Here is an 11,603-nt window from a genome sequence, read left to right on the forward strand (position 1 = left end):
GCTTCCTCTCAGTCCCTGAGGTTCACAGGACACCTAAAGGTACCAGAGGAGCTGTTAAAAGACCTTGGGCTGATCTTCTGCTGCCCTATTGGGCCAGACTCAAGGGTTGGAAGGAGCTGCTGGCAACCAGGCAGCACTGCAGGAGACAGCTCTGGCCAGGAGCAGCTCCTCTGCACAGCACAGCAGGGCTGAGGATACTGCCAGAGGATCTCAGGGAGATGAGGAAGGCAGAGAGAGCTTCAAGGTGGCCAGGACTGGGAGGATGCTGAGAGCTCACTGGAGGAGAAGTCACTGCAGTCACTGACACAGTGAGGCTGTGGGTGCAGGACACTGCAGCTGTAGCTCCTGGAGGCATCTCCATCTCGGCAGCTGATGCTCAGCTGAAGGCTCCTGCAGTGTGCACACAGAAGGAGGACCAAAGCCCTTCACTTCCATCCTGTGAGCAGCAGTGAGCAGAGCTGGGGAAGGAGAAGGCTTCACGCCCAGCCCCTCTGCCTTTCTCTCTTCCCTTCACTGTCTCTGCAGCACTGCAGGCCTGCTCCCTGTTTCTCCACCTCTCCATGGCTGTGGTGGGTTTAGGCAATGCCTTGAAAATTTAGTTGCAGATCTTGATCAGAAAAGTAGAAACAAAATAAATAGATGACTCTTGGGTGTGAAAAGGAAAAGAAAAGATTCTTCTAAACAAATTAATTGGATAAATATCTGGAATCAGAGGAGCTGTACCATAACAATTCTCTCTCTCCTCTCCTGATCTCAGCTGTTTTGCTTCACTAGTGGGAGATCACCTGCTTTGGCTGCCCTTGGCCAAGTCTAACCCACTGCTATTTTCTCTCTCCACTCCTCCTTTCTCTCTTGGAACAGGGGGCAGGGGTTAGGGGCAGTGGAACAGATTCCCTGGTCTCTGACCAGGGGGGTTTCATGTAATTTGGTAATTTTAAACACCTGTCTCATACTGTCACTCCTGTATGTTCTGTACCTGTTCATTGCATTCCATTGCAGTGTGTAGCTCTTGCTTGTCAATACAGCTTCATTTGCTTCTCACTGAGCTGCTCTGGCAAAGCTAATGATGGGGGGAAATTTCAACCCAACATAATGGGACTGTTGTTCTCTGGGATTGGGCTGTTGGTCACTTTCTGTTCTGACACAAGAGGAATCTTCATGGCAATTCTGGGTCCCTGCTGCATTTGAAGCTGTGATGAACTCTGCCATGGGTTGGTAGCGATGGGACTGAGCTGATCCATTCCTCCTGCAGCTCAGGGACAGGAGTTACAATGAGGCTGAGAGAAGTGTGCCCTAACTTGTCACTGCCTTTCCCTCCTTGGACAGGTCTCCATGGCTAGAGGCAGCAGATGGCCAACAGCAGTTCTATCACCCACTTCCTCCTCCTGCCATTCTCAAACACAAGGCAGCTGCAGCTCCTGCACTTCTGCCTCTTCCTGGCCATCTACCTGGCTGCCCTACTGGGCAATGGCCTCATCATCACCACCATAGCCTGGGACCACCACCTCCACAGCCCCATGTACTTCCTCCTCAACCTTGCCCTCCTTGACCTGGGTGCCATCTCCACCACTGTGCCAAAATCCATGGACAATTCCCTGAGGAACTCCAGGAACATATCCTATACAGGATGTGTTCTCCAGCTCTTCTTTTTCATCTTCCTAATTTCAGCAGAATATTTTCTCCTCACCACCATGTCCTATGATCACTACGTTGCCATCTGCAGACCCCTGCACTATGAGACCGTCCTGGGCAGCAGAGTTTGTCTCCACCTGGCAGCAGCTGTCTGGGCCTGTGTCTTTCTTAATGCTGTGCTGCACACAGGCAATACATTTTCCCTGCCCCTCTGCCAGGGCAATGCTGTGGATCAGTTCTTCTGTGAAGTGCCCCAGATCCTCAAGCTCTCCTGCTCCACATCCTACCTCAGGGAAATTTGGCATCTTGTGGCCAGTGCCTGTTTAGCATTTGTCTGTTTTGTGTTCATGGTGGTGTCCTATGTGCAGATCTTCAGGGCAGTGCTGAGGATCCCTTCTCAGCAGGGACACCACAAAGCCTTTGCCACCTGCCTCCCTCACCTGGCTGTGGTCTCACTTTTTCTTGGCCCTAGCATCTTTGCCTACCTGAAACCCTCCTCCATGTCCTCCCCATCCCTGAATCTGGTGGTGTCAGTTCTGTACTCAGTGATGCCTCCAGCAGTGAACCCTCGCATCTACAGCCTGAGGAACCAGTAGCTCAAGGCTGCCCTGAAGCAATGGATCACTGGATGCTTTCAGAAGCAATAAACTCTTTGTCTTCTCCTGCAGAGCAGTTCTGATGCTACTCAGTGCAGGCTCAGCCTGGCTGCTTGAGTTCTGGCTGCTGCTGGTGCTGTTCCCCTTGTGAGAATGTGGTTCCCTCATGTCATGGTTTGGAGCTGGCACTTTAGCCTACTTTCTAATTGCAAAACAAGAGCAGAAACTTTCTGGAGCTCTTTGAGTGACAGGTAAATGTAGTTGGGGATTTGCCACAGCAGAATACTCACAGCTATGTCTCTATCATTCCATTGCTGCTGCACAGACTCTTCACTCTCATGTTCACTTCTTTGCTCTGTGACTGCTGTGCACTGCTGCCTTGTCTCTTTCCTGACCTTCTGCTGGCTCATTTTGTCTGCAAAGGTACAGGGAAGGATGTGAAGGAGTTTGTGAGCAGCCCCTCTGGGCCACACAGGGGGTTGTGGAACAATTCAAGGGGGTCCTTGTATTGCTTTGAGTTGTAAACCTCTTTCAACAGATTTTGTACATCTTCATGAGAGTTTTGCTCGCCCTTTGCAAATAGAACTTTCAATTTGCTTTCCACTTCTGAGGTTGCTGGGTTTGGGTTGGTGGGTTTTTTCAGTAATTTACCCCAATTAGCTGAGAGTAATCTCTGGCAAACAACACCACAGAAATATCATCATTCAAGACCATGTCTGATTCAGTCTTGGCCTGTCTGCTGTGATGGAGAGACTGCAGACACAAGGAGCTGTGCTCCCTGTGTGTGCAACACAAGACAGGACCCTGCAGGGAGTTGTTTCTCTGAGTTCCTTTCTCCAAGCCTTCTGTGGAGCTGCAGGGCAGTGCAGAGGTGGAGGGACAGAGTCCCAGAACAGCAGCAGTGCCAGGGAGCCCCAGAGCTTGGGCTGTCCTCAGCTGCTCTTTCTGCCCTTCCACCCTCTCCTGCTGATCCTCTGTGCTGGGGCAAGGCCTGAGTGCTCTTGCAACTTGGGCACCTTGGGCTCCTGATCCCCTTCCTGCAGAGAGGCAGCCCTTTAACCCCTCCCAGCACACATGTGGCCTCATCCCAGTTAAAGTTGGACCACATTGACCTCTTCCTCTGCAGTCTGGGTCCCATCCCAGTACAGAATGTGTGCCCTGGCTCCCTTCTGTAAGGAAAAATTCTCTTGATTTAGGTGTTCCTGTTCACAACAGAGACAGAGGAGTTTAGTAAAGCTTCATTTGAGTAAAGGGAGAGTCCAGAGGACAATCCCTGGTGGGGTCTCTCAAGTTGCTGGGAGTCACAGCTCCCCTTTTATCCTGAATTCCTGGATGCAGATTTCCCTCTGCCTTTCCCCACTGGCTCAGGTGCTCAGGCTTTACAGTCTTTCCTGAACTGCCTACTGCATGGCCCCCTCACATGCAACCCCCCCACTACATACTTCCTATGTTCATTTAAATTAGGTTCTTCATGACTCTGGGTGAAGAAGTTAATAGTTAGTAGTCTGTTAAGCCTGTGCTCTGGTCTGAAAGTTGAAGAGTTTAGGCTGTGTTCTGTGTTCTGTCAGCCTCTGACAGCCTCCCACTGCTTTACCATGATGAGTAAGACAAGGGTGTCTTGCAGATGCTCCTTTGCTGTTTATGCACATAGATCAGGGGAACTATCTGGTTCCCCTCTTCCCCTTCCTACCTTCTTCAGACAACTATTCCTCTGTAAAGACACTGATTACTTCTAATCCCATCATTTCCCTGTCCCAGCTACATCTGTTCCAGTACAAACTGCACACCTTCATGTCCTCTCAGTACAGTCTGGGCCCTGTCCCAGTCCAAACAGGGTCACTTCAGTCCCTCCAAGTACACATTAGGCCTTGTCCCAATACAAACTGGAAGCCCTTATCCCCTCCCAGTGCAGACTGGACTCCATTCCCTCGCATCCTTTGGGCCCCTTCCCCCTCCCAGCTGCACCCATCCCAGCACAAACTGGATATGCTGATCCCAGTGCAGGTGTGGCCTGCTCCTAGTACAATTGGGATCCCATTGCTGTCTCCCAGTACAGTCTGAGTCCCATCCCAGTACAAAGTCCATCCCCTGGAAGCCCCGATTCCATCCCAGTACAGAACAGGAAACATCTCTGTGCATACTGATACCCTGATGCCATCCCAGTTCAGACTGGGGCCCCCTCCAGGTACAACCTGAATCTCTTTGATGTCTCCCAGTACAGATTGGGCCTCATTCCAGTACAAGCTGAACCCCCTGGTCCCCTCCCAGGACAGACATGGCCTCCTTCCAGCACCAACTGGATCATCTGGCTCTATCCCAGTACACACTGAGTCCCATTCCAGTACAAAGTGGATTCCCTGATCCCCTCCCAGTACCTACTGCATCCCTCCCTGTGTTAACTGTATCCTGACTCCAACCCAGTAGAGACTGCTCCATTATAAACTGCATCCCTGATCCCATCCCATTATAACTGAAGACCTGTCCCAGGAACACAGAGTTGCCACTGGTGTCTCCCCAACTGATCCATGCGTTGAGGACAGAGTCTGCTCACAGCACTGGCTCAATCACAAATCCAAACCACAGTACCAGAGGAGCTGCTGTGAAGAAAATTAACTCCATCAAGGCCAAAACCAGGATGATCTCCCCCTTATTCTATACACTTATGTGGTGAAGGCACATTATGCACAGAATTATGCCCAGATATTGAAACTTGTCCCAGCATGTGGACAAGTTCCCCCTCCTTTCATGAGGGGAACAAAGGCCCAGGTGGCACAGACCCCTGCACACCCCCATGGCATGGGATGCTGGTGCTAATGCCAAGCATGGCATAATTCCAGCTTCACGCCTCCCATAGGCTGCAGCCGGTTGTTTACGAGAGTGCCCTTTGGCCACATCCAGCCTCCAGAAACCTATCAGTGTTACCCCAGCTTGTAAATACATTGCCCTCTTTCACTGTGTTCTCTCTCCTTGCTCAAACCTAAGCTCATGCCATAGCCTCTGCCATTGAGCTCATTGCTATTAAGTCTCTCTCATATATGCAAGCAAACTAGTGGCCTCTGCATGACGAGGAGAAGCCAGCAGCCAGGCAGGCCTGTTGAGCCTCAGCCCTGAGAGTATCTCCTGAGGAGGGACCTTCACTGAGCCTGAGAAGCTGCAGCATTGCATTGTCAGCCTCACCGGTCGGAAGAGCCCAATGTGCCTTCAAGAGGGCTGGACCCCTGAGGGTAAGATCTGCCCAGTTGCCAGGGAAGGGACTTAGCTGAGTCCAGCAGTGCAAACATCTGCCTCAGCCTGAAGCAGCAGACTGACAAGAGGCATAACCCTGTGTGTGTCAGCTCAGAGAGCAGGAGCAGTGTCAGCCTCATGCCTGTGTAACCCTGCCATCACAGGAGAGGAGTCACTGCTTCTGCTGCTCTGTGCCCTGTGAACCCCAGGGGAATCCAGAACACAGTTCATGCCCTGTGCCCCAAAGCCAGGGCCCCTCCGATAAGGGTCCTGCCGCTCCTTCAAGCCAAGCAAAGGGGAAGCTGCTGCTTCATGCACCTGTGCCTCTTCCCCAGGGTCATCCATGCCAGCCCTGAAGCCCATTGCAACTGGGCTGACCCCTGCTGGCTCCAACCTTGCCTGCCACTGTGCCAGATCAGGAAACTCTGAGCCCATCTATTGGGAACTGTGGCTCTGCCCTGCCATGCAGACCGACTCTGTGAGGGCCAACCCCATCCCTGGACCAGCCCTACCGGCCCTGCTGGGCCAACCCTGCAAGACTGCTTCCTGCCATCTGGAGGGAGCTGCCAAAGTCCTGCAAAGGGAACCTGCTTAACAGCTAGCCTAAGGTCCATTCCCTCTCTGCTGCCACAGAAGAGAGAAGGTTGCCACCTCCTGTCACTGTATGGACCAGCCAGGAGTCGGCAGTCTGCCAGAACCTAACCTTGCTACAAACAAAGGACACAGAGTATCTTCCACCTGCTTTCCACTCACTAACAGTCAGTTCAGAGCACCTGAGTCTACCAGGATAATCTTTCCAGTCCAATCCTCTGATACACAGTGTAATATCTCTGTATATAGTTAGCAGTCGCCAGAGTCCTGTTAAGTCGCCACCAGGTGGACAAGCAGTGGAATTGCAGCCTGTGTTATAGTAATAGAAATTAACTCTGTAAATATCCTGATTGAGTCCAAATTATAAATACTAAACCACTTATGGGATGTATTTCACTATCATGCACTAGAATATGGATATAAAATAGTGATCCATTGGGTATTAATAATTTTAATAATTAATAATTTTTTATATTCATATTTAATATTGATAAATTAATAACCTCTTCATCACAGACAGAACAAACCTCACAGTCCCTTCCCAGCTGTGTTCCTGCTCTTGCCCAATCTCCTCCCCAGGCAGAAGTGACCTCACAGCCCCTTCACATTCATTGGCTTCCTACTCAAGTGACGGTTCCTAAGACACAACTGACCACCTGATCCCACACCCAACCATCAGCCTCCTTGTGGCCAGAGCCTGAGCAGATCAAAGTTTCATCCAATCCATCTGGCAGATTTCCTACCAAGGCTCTGAGTGGAGAAACCTTCCTCAGAGGAGCTGCTGGCTCTGTCCTGCTGATCTGTAGAAGAGGTCCCTGCACATCATTGTCCAATGACCCTGCTCAGGGCAGGGTTATGCAGATGCGGTCCTTCAAGGCCTTTGCCCAGTTTGGCCTCATCCCCAAAGGAGCTGCAGAGGCCCTGGGTCAGAAGGTGCAGGGAGTTGATGAAGAGATTGCACAGTGCTGTCCCAAAGGCTTGCCCTGAGGGATGCCACAGGGAAGTGGATGCCAGAAGGAATCTACCGTGGTGACTTTTGGGCTTGATCCACCACTCACCTTCCCACCCAACACCTCATCCATTCCTTCAGTCCTGCTGTCCCCAGTCTGGCTCTACAGAGACCATGGGAGATCATGGCAAAGGCCTGGCTAAGGTCCAGGCACACAACATCCCCTTCTTGCTCCTGCCCAGACAGGTTTGATGATCTCTCTCTTGTCCTGCAAGGGCCTGCAGATGGCTGCAGGAGTGTCTGACCTATCACTTTTGACCCAGCACCACGACTGTGCTGAGGGTGACCAGCCTGGAGTTTGCCCCAGCCTCTTTCTTGGCCTTCCTGAAGATGCCTTTTCCAAGGAGCCAGAACCCCTCTGATGGCTCTGTGCACATTTCAGGGCACAGCCCAGGAAGGGTGATGTGAGCAGACAGCAACATTTGCAATGTGCCTGTGCAGGACACCTGAGAGGAATCTCCCTGGGGTGGGCAGGTTTGTGCTGCAGTCACACACACAAATGTCAGAGTTCTATCAGGTGTCCACACCTGAGCTGGCCTCATGAACTGCTTCTGCACCTCAGTATGTTCAGAGACAGAGTCTTTCTCCATCACTCACACAGACTCTGCACTACAGCAGGCAGAGTGTCCCTGGCCTCCTGCTGCCCCTGCCAGAGGCTGGGAGGCTCCTCACACCTCCAGTGCCAGCAACAGCTGATGGTGTTTGTGCTCACTCAGGTTCCTCTCACCCCACACACCATGGCCATGCTTGCATCTCATCTGTGCAATGCCAGCAGCCACTGCTGACCTCCTGAGCCTGTGACCTGCTACTGGGGGACAAAGAATCTTTGCAAGTTGTGGTGAGAGACCAGTGGTGAAAATGGTGGTGGTGAGTGGCTAGAGCAGGATGACTACCCTGGGACAGCTTCCCCAGGCTGTGCAGTGAACAGAGACACAGATCAGAGCCTGCTCTGCTGCTCCTTCAGGCCTCTTCATGAGGCCTGTCAGTGTCAGGACACTGCTGTGAGCCCCAGCCCTGCGCACTCACACTTTAGCTCTTCCCTGATGTTTGCATCGCTAGGACACTTTCTTGGGTCTGCTCTGGAGAGAAACTTTGAACAAAGACCTAAGCCTTCAGACTGCCCTGAGCAGCTCATCTGTCTTTGTGGAACTGCTCTTGGGGGCCAGCTCAGTCAGAATAGTTCCCATGGGCTGTCCCTGCCTGTGCTCACAGGACTGGCATGCAGCAGAGCCCTGACCAAGCTGCCACAGCACTCAGGCCTTGCACTGACCCAGGGGAGGCTGGAAGTGGAAAGGAAACAGCCCTGGACAAACAAGTGCTGGTGCTCCCTGGCAGTGAGGCTGTGCTGGGACTCTTTGTCCCTCTGCCTCTGGACACAGGACCTGTCCTGAAGCTCCAGAGGAGGCTTGGAGGAAGGTTCTCAGGAAACAAAACTGTTACTGAATTAGCACAGGGATGTCAACATTATAAACAGTAAAATCCACCACCACAAAGTACAAAAGCCAGGCTGGGCCTTCACTGAGTGGCATCAGAACTGCTCTGCAGGAGAAGACAAAGAGTTTATTGCTTTTGAAACCATCCAATGATCAGTTTACTCAGGGCAGCCTTCAGCTCGTGGTTCCTGATGCTGTAGATGAGAGGGTTCACTTCTGCATCACAGAATACAGAACTGCCAGTAACAGATCCAGGGATGGGGAGGAGATGGAGGAGGGTTTCATGTAGGCAAAGAAGGCAGTGGTGATAAACAGGGAGACCACAGCCAGGTGAGGGAGGCAGGTGGCAAAGTCTTTGTAGCATCCCTGCTGAGAGGGGATCCTCAGCACTGCCTTGAAGATCTGCACATAGGACACCACAATCAACACAAAACAGACAAATGCTAAACAGACACTGGCCACAAGAAGCCAAAGTTCCCTGAGGTAGGATGTGGAGCAGGAGAGCTTGAGGATCTGGGGGACTTCACAGAAGAACTGCTCCGCAGCATTACCCTGGCAGAGGGGCAGGGAAAATGTATTGGCTGTGTGCAGCAGAGCATTGAGAGCCCCACAGGCCCAGGAGGCTGCAGCCAGGTGGACACAAACTCTGCTGCCCAGGAGGGTCTCATAGTGCAGGGTCTGCAGACGGCAACATAGCGATCGTAGGACATGGTGGTGAGGAGAAAAAACTCTGCTGAAATGAAACAGAGAAAGAGAAAGACCTGAGCAACACATCCTGCATAGGAGATGTCCCTGGTGTCCCTCAGGGAATTGTCCATGGATTTGGGCATAGTGGTGGAGATGGCACCCAGGTCAAGGAGGGCAAGGTTGAGGAGGAAGAAGTACATGGGGGTGTGGAGGTGGTGGTCCCAGGCTATGGTGGTGATGATGAGGCCATTGTCCAGCAGGGCAGCCAGGTAGATGGCCAGGAAGAGGCAGAAGTGCAGGAGCTGCAGCTGCCTTGTGCCTGGGAATGGCAGGAGGAGGAAGTGGGTGATGGAGCTGCTGTTAGACATTTGTGCCCTTTGTGCACAGTGCAGTAGCCAAAAGGCAAAGGCAGTCACAAGTCAGTGGAGCACAACCAAAGCCATTTCTCAGCCCCTGATACAGCGACTTAAGTTCTCTTTTTGAGGACACCTCCCTCCAGCTCTGTTGCTGGACTCTCTGTGCTGGCTGAGCATGCAGGGCAGAGCAGAGACTCTTCCTGCTTCCTGCTGCTGAGTCACTCCAGCTCTGCAGCAGGGGAATGGTGGAGGCAGCAGCAAGCTCTGGTGTCCACTTTCAGATGAAAGAGTCCCAAAGCAGAAAGGCTTCTCAGCATCTCCCAGTGCTAAGGAGAGAGGGTAGAAAAAGGCAGTTCCTGAATGTTTTAGGCTTTTGTACTCCAGCTGCCCACATCTCACCCCCAGAGTGTTCATGGCTCTCACAAGTTCTTACAGCTTTTCTGCTGCCCTCAGGGGAAACAGAGAGAGCAGAAGCCTGCAAGGCAAGAGGCTGCCTGTGGCTCAGAGCAGAGTGAGGGGAGCTGCTTGGCCCTGCTGCTACTTCCCCACTTCTCTGAGCTTGTGTCTTGCTGCGCTGGAGGTGATCACACTCCCATGTGCCCCTGAAAAGCCACCAGACCCTGCTGAGAGCAGAGGGATCCCCCACAGACCACTCAGTGTCTCAGCACCACACTTCCAGCCCAGCACACTCAGGACTCATTGCAACACCCAATGGAATACATAGAATACATACATAGAATAAACCAGGTTGGAAGAGACCTTCAAGATCACCGCGTCCAACCCATCAACCAATCCAACACCACCCAAACATCTAACCCATGGCACCAAGCACCCTATCAAGTCTTCTCCTGAAAACCTCCAGTGATGGCGACTCCACCACCTCCCCAGGCAGCTCATTCCAATGTGCAATCACTCTTTCTGTATAGAACTTTTTCCTAACATCTAGCCTGAACCTCCCCTGGTGCAGCCTGAGACTGTGTCCTCTTGTTCTGGTGCTGGTTGCCTGGGAGAAGAGACCAACCTCTGCCTGACTACAACCTCCCTTCAGGTAGTTGTACAGAGTAATAAGGTCACCCCTGAGTCTCCTCTTCTCCAGGCTAAGCAACCCCAGCTCCCTCAGTCTCTCCTCATAGGGCTTGTGTTCCAAGCCCCTCACCAACTTTGTTGCTCTTCTCTGGACTCGTCCCAGCAAGTCAACCTCCTTCCTAAACTGAGGGGCCCAGAACTGGACACAGGACTCGAGGTGCGGCCTAACCAGTGCAGTGTACAGGGGCACAATGACCTCCCTGCTCCTGCTGGCCACATTGTTCTTGATGCAGGCCAGGAAGCCATTGGCCCTCTTGGCTGCCTGGGCACACTGCAGGCTCATGTTCAGCCTACTGTTGACCAGCACCCCCCAGGTCCCTCTCCACCTGGCTGCTCTCCAGCCACTCTGACCCCAGCCTGTAGCTCTGCATGGGGTTGTTGTGGCCAATGTGCAGAACCCGGCACTTGGATGTGTTAAATCTCATGCCGTTGGACTCTGCCCATCTGCCCAGCCTGTCGAGATCCCTCTGCAGAGCCTCCCTACACTCCAGCAGATCAACTCCTGCCCCCAGCTTGGTGTCGTCAGCAAATTTACTGATGATGGACTCAATGTCCTCGTCCAGATCATCAATAAAGATGTTAAAGAGCATGGGGCCCAGCACTGATCCCTGGGGCACACCACGAGTGACTGGCTGCCAGCTGGATGTGGCACCATTCACCACCACTCTCTGGGCTCGGCCCTCCAGCCAGTTCCCAACCCATCACAGTGTGCTCCCATCCAAGCCATGGGCTGACAGCTTGGCCAGGAGTTTGCTGTGGGGGACGGTGTCAAAGGCCTTGCTGAGGTCCAGGTAGACTACATCCACAGGCCTCCCCACATCCACCAGGCGGGTCACCTGATCATAGAAGGAGATCAGGTTGGTCAGGCAGGACCTGCCCTTCCTAAACCCATGCTGGCTGGCCCTGATCCCTTGGCCATCCTCTAAGTGTTGTGTGATTGCACTCAGGATGACCTGTTCCATAATCATGCCTGGCACTGAGGTCAGGC

This window comes from Dryobates pubescens, chromosome 19, assembly GCF_014839835.1.
Source record: "Dryobates pubescens isolate bDryPub1 chromosome 19, bDryPub1.pri, whole genome shotgun sequence".
In the NCBI taxonomy this organism is placed as follows: domain Eukaryota; kingdom Metazoa; phylum Chordata; class Aves; order Piciformes; family Picidae; genus Dryobates; species Dryobates pubescens.